We start from the raw sequence: 16,809 nt of genomic DNA, 5'->3' as shown, positions 1-16,809 counted from the left end.
TTTTTAAATTCTTAGGTGAAATTGAGGTTTAATTTGAAAGTGGGTGTTTTGCAAAAGATACTGTTTGGTCGTTTCTTTTCTTTTCATTCCAGAGGCATTTGGGGGAACATGTGGAGATTGAAATACTCAAACAAAGACAATATGAAGGGACAATATGACTGGAGGAGATGAAACAAGGAGGGTGTGGCTGATTCCATCATCAACAAGTCCATTGGAAGAGGGGACTACGGGGAGATGAAGTGTAGTGGACTACATTCCAGTGTCTGCAATGAAATATAGACATGTGTAATACATAATTGTGTCATAGCCTTAGGGATTAATTTTTGTAGAATGATGTTTGATGTTATTGAATACATGGGAGGATCCTAGATGTTTTTGTTTATTTCGTGAATGTTTAGGGACAGAGAGGCTAGGAAGGGAGAGTTTCATTGTACGGTCCTATGGGTTGACCAGCCGTACAATGGATGTTATTGGATAGGATTTTGTTTGCAGGGGCTTACATGTGTATTTAGTTGCATCATACTTTCAAATGCATTTACATGAGTTATGAGGTTATCTGGAGTACCGACGGTGGTTGCCTGGGGCAGAGGGACCGTGAGAGAATTTTACTGTCTTGATTGGATGGATATCTGAAAAGATGGCTGCCGGACAGTTTTTCGCTCTTACACTCCATAGAGATTTCTTCATATGTCATAGTAATGTATTCACACTTCATAAACAGGTATTTCATAGAAAGGTATTTACACTCTAGAGGAGAATGTTTTTGGTTTAATGTTAAAGATACTCAATACTAGTCATAATCCTATTCTGTTTGGTTTCGAGACGTTTATTTCGTCTCGAAGGGGGAATATCGTATCTGAAGATTATGCCTTTGTTAAATGTTTTGGAGGAACAAAGAATGTTGTTTTATGATCTTAGTTCAAATGTAGCGTTTGGAGGGTGATGCCCCAGGGGAGACTGGTGATTGGCCAGAAGAGGGAGTCACCCCTCTTTTTGCATTGTTTATAAATAGGGGTTAAACGATGAGACGTCAGAACGGCCATAGCAATCGGGGAGCCGTTCTCCGGACACCGCGGGTCTGTACATATGCTGAAGCTTGTGGTCTGAATAAACCCTATGATCAATGTTCAGTATGAGCAGACTCCTTTTGTTGACAGCAATAATGACCACCATTCATCATATACGACACCAGTCATAGACGGTGCCCTTGGAGTAGTCATCAGTATCCCTCTGGTTTTTCTCCAGTGTGTGCCTCTTCAGTTCTTTTTGAAAGGTGGCAATGAGGTGGTGATTTTCTCTGTTAATGTGGCAAACATATCCATAGTCTTTTCAATGACAAGCAACATGAGATCTAGAGAGCATTTGTTCAAAACATTCTCCCATCTCTGCATAAAATTACTGTCTTCTAAGCCAAAAGCAGAGGCTTTGTTAATTCTAAGCACAGGAGGGATACGTTTCTCCCTCTAATACTCAGATAATAGGGGAGTCTCTTTCTTTCTCTGTTCTTCCAAATCTGTGGTTAATTTGTCAATGTCAATATTGGGTTTGATTGGCTCGATGAGTCTTGGAAGAGTGAATGTGGAAGTATAATGTTCTGCCCCTGCTCTTCTGTATAAGAAATAGCATCAGATCTTGCAGGTGTCATTGTACTTACACTATATATACAAAAGTATGTGGACACCCCTTCAAATTAGTGGATTCGGCTATTTCAGCGACACCCGTTGCTGACAGGTGTATAAAATCGAGCACACAGCCATGCAATCTCCAAAGACAAACATTGGCAATAGAATGACCTTATTGAAGAGCTCAGTGACTTTCAACGTGGCACCGTCATAGGATGCCACCTTTCCAACAAGTCAATTCGTCAAATTTCTGCCCTGCTAGAGCTGCCCCGGTCAACTGTAAGTGCTGTTATTGTGAAGTGGAAACATCTAGGAGCAACAACGGTTCAGCCATGAAGTGGTAGGCCACACAAGCTCACAGAACAGGACCGACAAGTGCTGAAGCGCGTAACGCGTAAAAATGGTCTGTCCTCGGTTGCAACACTCACTACCGAGTTCCAAACTGCTTCTAGAAGCAACATCAGCATAAGAACTGTTCGTCTGAGCTTCATGAAATGGGTTTCCATGGCCGAGCAGCCGCACACAAGCCTAAGATCATCATGCGGAATGCCAAGCGTTGGCTGGAGTGGTGTAAAGCTCGCCGCCATTGGACTCTTGAGCAGTGGAAACGCGTTCTCTGGAGTGATGAATCACGCTTCACCATCTGGCAGTCCGATGGACGAATCTGGGTTTGGCAGATGCCAGGAGAACGCTAGCTGCCCGAATGCATAGTGCCAACTGTAAAGTTAGGTGGAGGAGGAATAATAGTCTGGGGCTGCTTTTCATGGTTCGAGCTAGGTTTCATGGTTCAAGCTAAAGAAATCTTAATGCTACAGCATGCATTGACATTCTAGTCAATACTGTGCTTCCAAATTTGTGGAAACGGTTTCCTGTTTCAGCAGGACAATGCCCCTGTGCACAAAGCGAGGTCCATGCAGAAATGGTTTGTCGAGATTGGTGTGGAAGAACTTGACTGGCCTGCACAGAGGCCTGACCTCAACCCCATCGAACACCTTTGGGATGAATTAGAACGCTGACTGCGAGCCAGGCCTAATCGCATCAGTGCCCGACCTCACTAATGCTATTGTGGCTGAATGGAAGCAATTCCCCGCAGCAATGTTCCAACATCTAGTGGAAAGTCTTCCCAGAAGAGTGGAGGCTGTTATAGCAGCAAAAAGGGGACCAACTCCATATTAATGCCCATGAATGAGATGTTCGATGAGCAGTACCACATACTTATGGTCATTTAGTGTATTTCGGCAAAAGTGCTCATTGTAATATCCCTTTGTGGCTATCTTTGCTGGCCTATTTCTCACTCTATTATATATATATATCTTAGAGACCAGTGGACCATAATGGAAAGTTAGGGACCAAAATGGAAAGAAGTCTCCAGCCTTTTTGTGTTATCCCTGTCAAGTTTTTAAAAGGTATGTACTACAGTTGAAATCAGAAGTTTAAATACACTTAGGTTGGAGTCATTAAAACTTGATTTTCAACCACTCCACAAATTTCTTGTTAACAAACAAAAGTTTTGGCAAGTCAGTTAGGACATCTACTTTGTGCATGACACAAGTAATTTTCCAACAATTGTTTACCGACAGATTATTTCACTTATAATTCACTGTATCACAATTCCAGTGGGTCAGAAGTTTACATACACTAAATTGACTGTGCCTTTGAATAGCTTGGAAAGTTCCAGAAAATTATGTCATGGCTTTAGAAGCTTCTGATAGGCTAATTGACATAATTTGAGTCAATTGGAGGTGTACCTGTGGATGTATTTCAAGGCCTACCTTCAAACTCAGTGCCTCTTTGCTTGACATCATAGGAAAATCAAAAGAAATCAGCCAAGACCTCAGAAAATAATTGTAGCCCTCCACAAGTCTGGTTCATCATTGGGAGCAATTTCCAAATGCCTGAAGGTACCACGTTCATCTGTACAAACAATAGTACGCAAGTATAAACAACGTGGGACCACACAGCTGTCATACCGCTCAGGAAGGAGACGCGTTCTGTCTCCTAGAGATGAACGTACTTTGGTGCGGAAAGTGTAAATAAATCCCAGAACAACAGCAAAGGACCTTGTGAAGATGCTAGAGGAAACCAGTACAAATGTATCTATATCCACAGTAAAACGAGTCCTATATCGACATAACCTGAAAGGCCGCTCAGCAAGGAAGAAGCCACTGCTCCAAAACCGCCATAAAAAGCCAGACTACGGTTTGCAACTGCACATGGGGACAAAGATTGTACTTTTTGGAGAAATGTCTTCTGGTCTGATGAAACAAAAATAGAACTGTTTGGCCATAATGACCATCGTTATGTTTGGAGGAAAAAGGGGGTGGGCTTGCGCCCCGAAGAACACCATCCCAACCGTGAAGCACGGGGGTGGCAGCATCATGCTGTGGGGGTGCTTTGCTGCAGGAGGGACTGGTGCACTTCACAAAATAGATTGCATCATGAGGAAGGAAAATGATGTGGATATATTGAAGCAACATCAGTCAGGAAGTTAAAGCTTGGTCACAAATGGGTCTTCCAAATGGATAATGACCCCAAGCATACTTCCAAAGTTGTGGCAAAATGGCTTAAGGACAACAAAGTCAAGGTATTGGAGTGGCCACCACAAAGCCCTGACCTCAATCTTATAGAAAATATGTGGGCAGAACTGAAAAAGCATGTGCGAGCAAGGAGGCCTTCAAACCTGACTCAGTTAAACCAGCTCTGTCAGGAGCAATGGGCCAAAATTCACCCAACTTATTGTGGGAAGCTTGTGGAAGGCTACCCTGAACATTTGACCCAAGTTAAACAATTTAAAGGCAATGCTACCAAATACTAATTGAGTGTATGTGTTACGAACCCCGTGGCTTTAAACGTCTAGGGTGATGGACATGAGACCCGTAACATAATTCATGCAAATTATAAGTGTGACATGGAACAGTGAGAACGAAAAACTACACGACAACCATAAACTACCGTCAAACATAAAAGGTTTATTGCTGAACACACGGTAAAGGTTTGGGAAAAAGGGCTGAGCTGGACCCAAGAAATGAAACAATAGTGTAAAACACCCCTAAACTGATCTTGCCTGCCTCAAGAACCGCTAAGCTACTGCTAGTCATACAAAAGTACAGTGGGTGGTCCGCTCAGGTCTAACTAGTGTTTTTAGACAGATTTCTTCCTACGGGTAATGTACGCCCAAGGGCAACTTGCTTAAACTCCCCTTTTCCCAGAAACACACAAAGTTACCAAACAGAGTAATCAGCAAATTAGTGAGTACACAATACACAGGATACCACAGTATCCATACTCACATACGGAAATAGTCTCTAACAAAATTACCAAACAGAGTAACCAAACTTAGTGAGTACACAATACACAGGATACCACAGTATCCATACTCACAGACGGAAACAGTCTTTTTCTCTCTCAACAAACATAACTGACTAGTTTTTATATAATGGGATGTGTGATTGAAAAACCAGCAACAGGTGGTGCAATGCAAAGGAATGTTCACTGATTGGTCCACCTTGGCAATCAGCAGACATCTCAACGACCACCAATCAGGAACATACAGGACACCTGTGATTAGGGTAGAAGGAGAGGAAAACACAGGACACAGGATACCTGTATCCGTAACAGTATGTAAACTTCTGACCCACTGGGAATGTGATTAAATAAACAAAAGCTGAAATAAATCATTCTCTACTATTTATTCTGACATTTCACATTCTTAAAATAAAGTGGTGATTCTAACTGACCTAAGACAGGGAATTGTTACTTGGATTAAATTGTGAAAAACAGAGTTTAAATGTATTTGGCTAAAGTGTATGTAAACTTCCGACTTCAACTGTATGTGTTTTTTTTTACTGGCAACTAGTCAATCAGTCAAGCTAATGGTCTGTCTTGGTGTCTTCTTCCAGATGTCTGGTTGAAGGAGCTGGAGATGTTGCCTTCATCAAACACACTATTGTACCAGAGAACAGCGATGGTAAGTGTGTTTCTTATCCACATACAGATGTTCTCTGTGTCTGTGGCTCTCTGTATCTGTGGCTCTCTGTATCTGAAACCAAAATATTAAACTCTCTCTTTCTCTCTCTCCATCCTTCCCTGTAGGTAATGGTCCAGCTTAGGCAAAGGACCTGAAGTCCACTGACTTTGAACTACTCTTCCAGGACGGTCCTGCCCAGCCAATGACCAAGTTCTGTGTGTGCCACCTGGCATAGGTGCTCGCCCACGCTATGACGACAGGACCAGCAGGTGGGTGTTAAGACTTATAGCCAGATCTGTTTCTGCTTAAGACAACTCCTTAGTCAGTTTAGTCAAGGATGAGCAACTCCAGTACTAGGTTACAGAGTTTAAGGTTTTGACTCAGCCTAGAACATAAGCCTGTGGTCCGCCAATTTTCCGCCCAAGCTCCCCAAGCACTAGCCTCGTACAACCATCCTGAAGTATCGCAAGCTTACATTCTGTTTCTCTATATGGATTGATGAAGTGCAGTGGTCTGGATGGTCTTGGAACAGAATACTCAAGCACTGATCTAAGAGAAGTTTTGATGTTCAGTGGGGGTTCATTAAATTATCAGATAGTGTAAGAAATAATGTCTGAAAAAGCATTTAAGGTTTATCATTGATCTTACCACCAAGTAAAAAAACATATCCCTGTGCTTACTGAGTGGCGCAGTGGTCTAAGGCACTGCATCGCAGTGCTAACTGTGCCACTAGAGATCCTGGTTCGAATCCAGGCTCTGTCGCAGCCGGCTGCGACCGGGAGACTCATGGGCGGCGCACGATTGGCCCAGCGTCGTCCAGGGTAGGGGAGGGAATGGCCGGCAGGGATGTAGCTCAGTTGATAGAGCATGGCGTTTGCAACGCCAGGGTTGTGGGTTCGATTCCCACGGGGGGCCAGTATAAAAAAGATTTATTCACTAACTGTAAGTCGCTCTGGATAAGAGCGTCTGCTAAATGACTAAAATGTAAAATGTAAATCCTTAGACCAAGTTCGGCTCCTACGGCAGTGATCCCTCATTTCAAATGTTCCAGTCAGACGGGGGAAGGAACCTGCTATTCCAGGACTCCACAAAGTGCCTCAAGGAGATCTCAAGCGGCACCAAATTCCAGGATTTTCTTGGGAAGGAGTACATAATCTTAATAAACTCTCTCAGGATGTGCCCCGACAGTGCATCAGGTAGATTCCCAGTACCTGATTACCTTCCTTACACAAATGTGTGCTAATGATGCGCAGGTTGACTCATAACCCGCAGTCCTACAGTTATATCCGTGGGGCGGGTGGGTTAGCCCGGTACTTTAAAAAAGCAATTGGACATTGTTCTTTGGGGTGGCTAGTTACCCCCTAGTACCCTAATTCTTGTGCAATTCATATCTATAGGCTAGAGTCAGGTATTTCTTTCATAATTTTTATCTGGCATTAGTGTGTAGCCTAAGCTTTAGGGTCTAACTTGTATGCTCGCCAGATACACAGCAATATAACGCGAATGTCTAGCAACCCAAAGGTTGCGTTCGAATCTCATCACGGACAACTCTAGCATTTTAGCTAATTAGCAACTACTTAGCATGTTAGCTAACCCTTTCCTTAACCCTTTAACCTAACTCCTAACCTTAACCCCTAACCCATAGAGCTAATATTAGCCAGCTAGCTAACGTTAGCATTAGCCACCTAGCTAACATTAGCCACAAAAAATTGGAAATCGAAACAAGTTTTGCAAATGTATAACATATTGTATGTTTTACAAACTGGTAACATATTGTACGAATTGCAATTTGTAAAATATTGTACAAATTGCGGTTTGTAACATATCATAAAAATGGATGATGGGACATCCACAAATGAATACAAAAAAACGTAACATATCATACTAAATGGAGTGACTCGGATTTATGTACAGAATAAGAATGCTCTGAGACCACGTTGCATAAAAGATTATAGTATATTTCAACAGCATAAAATATGCATCCAAGCCGAACTGAAATCTTACAAACATGTTGGGTAGTTTTCACAGCTATTAATTTTCTTAACACCAGTTAAACTGATGTCATTTGGGCATTTTGCACAGAAAACGTCTTTGCTGCATGACAGAAGCAGAGATGAAATAAAAATAATTTTACCGATGTCAACTACATTGAAGTGTTCATTCTATCATTTATGACATTATTCTGGTGTGCAAAGGTTTATTTACCATTCTAAGGAAACAAGTCGGCTAGTGACAGAAGAGAAGCTGCATGTATCTAATTATAGAAAAGTTGACTAACAAATAGCCTACCAAAATGTCGGAAGTTATAAGCAGAAACATAGGCCTATCTAAAAAGGCCTGTCAAAAAATTGCTCCGCTATCTTTGACTGTATAACGCATTTTCTATATTTGTTAGTTTCTGTCACAGGCCTCAGATTTTCACTTTATCACATAGTCGGGCGGTGGCGGATGAGTTATTAGCAATTGCTGGCGAGTGCGGGTGAACAAACAGCTTACCCACGCACAATTAGTACACACTTGGACACACACACACGCATGCACTCACACACACCATGTATAAAGGACATATCTGCATTTGAAACTAAAACCTGTTCTCCCATTTCCCCTAAGATTTGGAGAAGGCATGCACTTTCCATTCCTGCTAGCAGAATAAGTAGTGGAGATAACCTTTGTGGCAAACACACACTCCTTCACCCAACCCCCTCAACGTTCAAGCAACCAAGCAGTAACTGTAGATTAAACTGAATTCAGTTGAGAATGTGTTTTATTACTCTTAATTACTACTACTGTTTTGCCATGTAGTTGAACTGTGAACCACACAAGAACTGGTAATGGGAGTATTTCTAGGAAATTGAAAACATTTTTTAATTCTCTGTCAAGTTGCAGTTCAACCAAACACAGAGGTCAAATTCACATTTGTTTAGGCTGTTATGTTTGTTTTGTTACTGCTATATTTGATTTGATTATTCAATGAATTGGCCAACTGAAATAAAGTGTACCCTTTTTCACAAGCACTCTTTTGCAAGAATGTTTATTGATGTACAGTCTGGACGCACCTACTCATTCCAGGGTTTTCACTTTATTTTTACTGTTTTCTACATTGTAGAATAATAGTGAATACATCAAAACTATTAATTAACACACATGGAATCATGTAGTAACCAAAAAAGTGTTAAACAAATCAAAATATATTTGAGATTCTTCAAATAGCCACCCTTTGCCTTGATGACAGCTTTGCACACTCTTGGCATTCTCTCAACCAGCTTTGAGGGAGTCACCTGGAATGCATTTCAATTAACAGGCGTGCCTTGTTAAGTTAATTTGTGGAATTTCTTTCCTTAATGCATTTGAGCCAATCAGTTGTGTATTGACAAGGTAGGGGTGGTATACAGAAGATAGCCCTATTTGGTAAAAGACCAAGTCCATATTATGGCAAGAACATCTCAAATTAGCAAAGAGAAACGATAGTCCACCATTACTTTAAGACATGAAGGTCAGTCAATACAGAATATTTCAAGAACATTGAAAGTTTCTTCAAGTGCAGTCGCAAAAACCATCAAGCACTATGATGATAATGGCTCTCATGAGGACCGCCACAGGAAAGAAAGACCGATCAGTTCAGCAGAGTTACCTGCCTCAAAGTGCAGCCCAAATAAATCCTTCAGAGTTCAAGTAACAGACACATCTCAACATCAACTGTTCAGAGGAGACTGCGTGAAACAGGCCTTCATGGTCGAATTGCTGCAAAACAACCACTACTAAAGGACACCAATAAGAAGAAGAGATTTGCTTGGGCCAAGAAACAAGCGCAATGGACATTAGACCGGTGGAAATCTGTCCTTTGGTCTGATGAGTCCAAATGTGAGATTTTTGGTTCCAACCGCTGTGTCTTTGTGAGACACAGAGTAGGTGAAGGATGATCTCCGCATGTGTGGCTCCCACGTGAAGCTTGGAGGAGGAGATGTGATGGTGTGGGGGTGCTTTGCTGGTGACACTATCTGTGATTTATTTAGAATTCAAGGCACACTTAACCAGCATGGGTACCACAGCATTCTGCAGCGATACGCCATCCCATCTGCGCTTAGTGGGACAATGACCCAACACACCTCCAGGCTGTGTAAGGGCTATTTGACCAAGAAGGAGAGTGATGGAGTGCTGCATCAGATGACCTGGCATCCGCAATCACCCGACCTCAACCCAATTGAGATGGTTTAAGATGAGTTGGACCTCAGAGTGAAGGAAAAGCAGCCAACAAGTGCTCAGTATATGTGGGAACTCCTTCAAGACTGTTGGAAAAGCATTCTAGGTGAAGCTGGTTGAGAGAATGCCAAGAGTGTGCAAAGCTGTCATCAAGGCAAAGGGTGGCTACTTTTGAAGAATCTCAAATATAAAATATATTTTGATTTGTTTAACACTTTTTCGGTTAGTACATGATTCCATATATGTTATTTCATAGTTTTGATGTCTTCACTATTATTCTACAATGTAGAAAATAGTAAAAATAAAGAAAACCCCTTGAATGAGTAGGTGTATCCAAACTTTTGACTGGTACTGTATATCTACAAAGTAATAGGTTTTATTAGTTTGTCAGACATAGTACCCACCTATGGTTTCTCAATATGAATGTTAGAATTTATTTTATTATTGCCATGACTTATTTGATTTTACACTCATTTGTGACCAAATAAAAGTACTTGTAATGCACAATTATAATTTAAAGATATGCTTTTACATTATCATCTAAGCATACCAATCTGCCTCTTAGTCTCTGAACCAGTGGTGTTGTGGATGGGAAACGCAAGTAAACTCCCCCAACAATTTACCCACCTTTTGCTGAAAAATGCATTGTAAATATAGGGAGCATTACTTTTTTCATAGTGACTGGCGATCAGGGTTTACCCACCATTTTTTTTTTTACCACTACACTCTTAGAAAAAAGGGTTCCAAAAGGGTTCTTCAGCTGTCCCCATAGGACATCTGTAATGTCAAAGTGGAGGGGAAAATCTATCATTTTTTGAAGATTAATGAAAAATAAAACACTAATATACTATACCTTGATTAGGTAAGTATTCAACCCCTGAGTCAAAACATGTTAGAAACACCTTTGGCAGTGATTACAGCTTTGAGTCTTCTTGGGTAAGTCTCATAAGAGCTTTGCACACCTCTATTGTTCAAGCTCTGTCAAGGTGTTGGGGATCATGGCAAGACAGCAATTTTCAAGTCTTGCCATATATTTTCAAGCAGATTTAAGTCAACACTGTAACTTGGCCACTCATGAACATTCACTGTCAGCTTGGTAAGCAACTCCAGTGTAGATTTGGCTTTGTGTTGTAGGTTATTGTCCTGCTGAAAGGTGAATTCCTCTCCCAGTGTATGCTGTAAATCAGACTGAAGCAGGTTTTGATGGGCATTTTTTAGTAAACTATTGGATAGACAAAGTTAAATCACAGACGTGATGAACATTTTGTCAGGATTCTCTGTTGCTAGGCAAGAACTTGAGTGGTTCCTCTCACTAGGTTTGTGTGTGTGTAAAATGGGCATCTGACCTGTCATTGGATCAAATTCTACAGTTGTCTTATCTTATCTGTGACTGCAACCAGACTAAGACCCTGTGGCTTTCCTTAGGCATATCCCTGGAACGAGCCAGGGTTGAACAGAGTTCAGGCTAAACCCTTTGTCTCTCCTTGGCTATCTTCTTGATTGATTACAGCATGACGGGGTTGGTTTTGGGTATGTTTGAAAGATTAAGGATGGACCTGTCATGTCCAACAATCAATCTTCAGGTCAAGCCAGGGAGAGCAGGGGTTGAACAGAGTTTAAACTGAACATGAGTGTTTTTGCAGGATACAAAAAGTCAAATTTAGCTGCTATCATAGACTAAGGAAGTGGGCTGAGCGGTAAAGAGAGGGAAACCAGATTGGTGGTTGGGGAACCCAAGAGGGAGGGGCTTTAAACTAGGATGTATGTGTGTATGACTATATAAACGGGGAGCTGGGAGGTAGAGGGGAGGTACTCTGCAGATCATCTCGGCTTACGTTACTTTGTGTAATAAAAGTATATCTTGATTCTACAAAAACTCTGGAAGAACTTTGATTTTTAATAAAGTATAGTGATAATTTTCCACATCAGTTTTCCTCTAGAATTTTGCCTGTGCTTAGCTCCATCCTGTTTCTTTTCATCCTGAAAAACTCCCCAGTCTTTGCCGATGTCAGTGTTGATGTGGATGCGGTTGAGGAGTCAGACGCAGGACGCATAGGCTGAGTCAAACAAGACTTTACTAACTGTATAAACAATACAAAATAAAGGACCTCAAAACAAGGAGGTGAGCGACAACGCAACACAGTGCGTCACAAAAAACAAAGTCCAGAGTACTGCACAGGTGACACCAACGGACAGGCGGAAAATAACACAGGACACTTATAGGTCTGGGCGCACACCGAGCAGGAGGAGACATAAACCCTCACATCCCTAGCTAACGTTGGCCACCAGTATTTCACGCTAAGGCAGTGCACTGTCCGGCCAATACCTGGATGTCCAGAGGAGGGTGATGTATGAGCCCAATAAATAAGACGATCACGAACCTCGAGCGGAACGTACGTCCGCCCCACAGGACACTCTGGGGGAGTAGGGTCGGTACGTAACGCCCGCTCGATCTCCGCATCGACCTCCCACACCACCGGAGCCACCAGACAAGACTCCGGCAGTATGGGAGTAGGCTCAATGGACCTCTCCTCTGTGTCATACCGCCGGGACAGGGCGTCTGCCTTACCATTCTGGGACCCTGGGATGTACGTGATCTTAAAAACAAACCGGGTCAGGAGCATGTTCCACCTAGCCTGACGAGGGTTTAATCTCCTAGCTGCCCGGATGTACTCCAGGTTACGGTGGTCAGTCAGAATGAGGAAAGGGTGTTGAGCCCCCTCAAGCCAATGCCTCCACACCTTTAGGGCCTGAACCACGGCTAACAGCTCCCTGTCCCCTACGTCATAATTACGCTACGCCGGGCTGAGCTTCTTAGAATAGAACGCACAGGGGCGGAGTTTAAGTGGCGTGCCGGACCGTTGCGACAGAACTGCCCCAATACCGGCCTCTGACGCGTCTACCTCAACTTGGAATGGTAAAACGGGGTCCGGATGCGCCAGCACCGGAGCCGAAGTGAACAGGTTCTTCAGTTTAACAAATGCCCTGTCCGCTTCAGCTGACCACTGCAAACGCACCGGGCCCCCCTTCAGCAGGGACGTAATGGGAGCTGCCACCTGTCCAAAGCCCCGGATAAACCTCCGGTAGTAATTAGCAAAACCCAAAAACTGCTGCACCTCTTTTACAGTGGTTGGAGTTTGCCAATTACGCATGGCAGACACACGGTCAACCTCTATATTCACACCAGACGCGGACAATCGATAACCCAAAAAGGAGATGGACTCCTGGAAAAACAAGCATTTCTCTGCCTTGACATACAAGTCATGCTCCAACAGCCTCCTCAACACTCGGCGCACCAGGGCTACATGCTCGGCTCGTGTAGAAGAGTACACTAGGATGTCGTCGATGTACACTACCACACCCTGCCCATGCATGTCCCGGAAAATCTCGTCCACAAAGGATTGGAAGACTGAAGGAGCATTCATTAACCCGTATGGCATGACGAGATACTCGTAATGACCCGAGGTGGTGCTAAATGCTGTTTTCCATTCATCTCCCTCCCTAATGCGCACCAGATTGTACGCGCTCCTGAGATCCAACTTTGTGAAGAACCGCGCTCCGCGTAATGATTCAGTCATAGTCGCAATCAGAGGAAGAGGATAACTGTACTTAACCGTGATCTGATTGAGACTACGGTAATCAATACACGGGCGCAAACCCCCGTCCTTCTTCTTCACAAAGAAGAAACTTGAGGAAACCGGGGAAGTGGAGGACCGTATGTATCCCTGTTCCAAGGACTCTGCTATGTAAGTCTCCATAGCCGCTGTCTCCTCTTGAGACAGGGGATACACACGGCTCCGCGGAAGTGCCGCTCCTGTTTGGAGATCTATCGCACAATCCCCCTGTCTATGAGGTGGCAACCGTGTTGCCCTAGTCTTGCTGAACACAAGTGCTAAATCCTCATATTCAGGGGGAATGCGCATGCGGGCACTTGGTTCGGACTCTCCACCGAGGTCGCCCCTACGGAAACACCTAGACATCTCCCCTACACACTGGGCAGACCACTCCATAAGAGCCCTCTGTTGCCACGCAATGGTAGGATCATGGGCGCTTAACCAGGAAGCCCCAGCACCACGGGATACGCAGGAGAGTCGATCAGATAAAACTGAATGATCTCCTCATGACCCCCCTGCGTAGTCATCTTAAGTGGTGCTGTGACTTCTCTAATCAACCCCGAACCCAGCGGCCGGCGGTCTAGGGCATGAACAGGGAAGGGGGCTTCCACCGGCCGAAGGGGAATTCCTAACCTAGAACAAAATTCACGATCAACAAAATTCCCAGCTGCGCCTGAATCTACTAGCGCCTTATGCTGGGAATGAGGTGCCACCTGTGGAAATCTCACAGGTATACACAGGTGACCAACAGAGAGCTCTGGGTAAGTGGGGCGCCTACTCACCTGGAAATGACTCCCCAGTGCGTGACCTGTTGTCCCCTCTCCCAGGAGACCCTCCCCAGCACCTAGCCGCAGTGTGCCCTCCACGGCCACAGTTGGTGCAGGGGCGGCCCCCCCTCGGGTTCTCTCTCCTCCTCTCCCTAGCGCCAGCACCCCGAGCTCCATGGGAATCGGCTCGGAGGTGCTGGAGGATGGAATGGACGACCCCCATTCGGGACGTCCGCGGGTAGCCAGCAGGGTGTCGAGACGGATGGAAATGTCCACCAACTGGTCGAAGGATAGGTTGGTGTCCCTGCAGGCCAGCTCACGACGAACGTCCTCTCGTAGGCTGCACCGATAGTCGTCGATGAGGGCCCTCTCATTCCACCCCACATCCGCCGCTAGAGTCCGGAACTCCAGGGCGAACTCCTGTGCACTCCTCTTCCCCTGTCGGGGGTGGAACAGACGCTCCCCCGCCGCCTTCCCCTCAGGTGGATGATCGAACACTGCCCTGAAGCGGTAGGAGAACTCCGCGTAGGTGATGGTGGCGGCGTCTATTCCCCTCCATTCGGCGTTGGCCCACTCCAACGCCTTGCCGGAGAGACAGGAGATGAGGGCGGAGATGCTCTCGTATCCCGAGGGCGCCGGGTGTATGGTGGCCAGGTATAGTTCCACCTGCAGGAGGAACCCCTGACACCCGGCTGCGGTACCATCACATGCCCTCGGGAGCGAGAGCCGAATGCCACTGGGTTCCGGTGCTGGGAGAGGAGGACTGGCCGATGGTGCTGGTAAGGTGTGCGAAGGTGTGGGCACCTCTCCGGTGACCAAACGGCGCAGAGTGTTGGACACCTCGTTCATGGCGGCCCCAAGTTGCCGGATCATGGTGTCTTGATCGCTGATCCGTTCCTCCAGCGACTTGGGTGCCGCCGCTGCTCCTGCTGACTCCATAGCGGGTGTGTTATTCTGTCAGTGTTGATGTGGATGCGGTTGAGGAGTCAGACGCAGGACACATAGGCTGAGTCAAACAAGACTTTACTAACTGTATAAACAATACAAAATAAAGGACCTCAAAACAAGGAGGCGAGCGACAACGCAACACAGTGCGTCACAAAAAACAAAGTCCAGAGTACTGCACAGGTGACACCAACGGACAGGCGGAAAATAACACACAAACAAACGAAAACAACACAGGACACTTATAGGGCACATAATCAGACCCAAACGGACACAGGTGTAACAGACAGACCCAACCAAACGAACATCGAAACATTCAACGGTGGCAGCTAGTACTCCGGGGACGACGAACGCCGAAGCCTGCCCGAGCAAGGAGGAGGAGCAGTCCCGGCAGAATTCGTGACAGCCGATATCAAGCATACCCATACCATGATGCAGCCACCACCATGCTTGAAAATATGGAGGCAGTTACTCAGTGATGTGTTGCGTTGGAATTGTCCCTAACATAAGGCTTTGCATTTAGGCCAAAAAGTGTATTCCTTTGCTGTGTTTTTTGCAGTATTACTTTAGTGCCTTGTTGCATACATATGCATGTTTTTGAATATTTGTATTCTGTATATTTGTATTCTTCTTTTCACTCTGACATTTAGGTCAATTTATTTGGTTATTCCAAAATTCATTACATGTTAAAATTTCAAATCAAATTTAGTTAAACTTCCAAATAATAAACAATTCAAACAATAAATAATCAATATAACTTAGGTTAATCAAATCAAAAGAAAAACAAACAATTACCAAAAAAAAACTATAAAAAAACGAATGCGTTCAATCAAATAACATTTACCAATTAACAATTATCAGTCCGTCAATTTGTTAGTCAGTAGGTCAGTCATGGTCTGGTGGAGTGGTTGACAGTGTTTGTGTCTTTGTGTTGGGGGAGGGGAAGGGGTGGGGTCTGAGCTGCAGTTGTGGATGAAGGTAGCAGTTGTGGTTGGTCGGTGCTGTGTCCAGGGTTGGTGCTGGTGTTAGGGCTGGTACAGGGAAAACCTGGGTTGGTGTTGGGGCCAGGTTGGAAATCGTGCTGGTTTGTCATTTAGGTCATGATTGTGGCATCACTAGAATGTTGTTGATCCATCTAAAGTTTTCTCCCATCACAGCCATTGAATTCTGTAGCTGTTTTAAAATCAGCAATCGCCTCATGGTGAAATCCCTAAGCAGTGTCCTTCCTGTCCTGCATCTGTTCAGAAGGATGACTGCTTCTCAGATGTGTCTGGGTGGATTAATACATAATCCAACGCATAATTATTAACTTGACCATGCTTAAAAACAATGGTTCTCAACTGGTTTTGCCTCGTGACCCAAACTGTGCCTGGTTGTCTCAGTTGCGATACGATATAAAAAAATGTGTTGCCAAAATGCAATCTGGAAAAATATTTTTCATGCTATATTGATGGTAAATGTAACATTTTTATACTGAACAAAAATATAAATGCAACATGCAACAATTTCAAAGAATTTGCTGAATTACAATTCATAATAAGGAAATCAGTCAATTGACTGGGCAGGGGCGCAGCCAATCAGAATGAGTTTTTACCCACAAAAAGGCTTTATTACAGACAGAAATACTCCTCAGCTTCATCAGCTGTCCGGGTGGCTGGTCTCAGATGATTCCGCAGGTGAAGAAGCCGGATGTG

This window comes from Coregonus clupeaformis, chromosome 14 (assembly GCF_020615455.1).
Source record: "Coregonus clupeaformis isolate EN_2021a chromosome 14, ASM2061545v1, whole genome shotgun sequence".
Taxonomy (NCBI): Eukaryota; Metazoa; Chordata; class Actinopteri; order Salmoniformes; family Salmonidae; genus Coregonus; species Coregonus clupeaformis.
Note: the sequence above shows the minus strand (reverse complement) of the source record.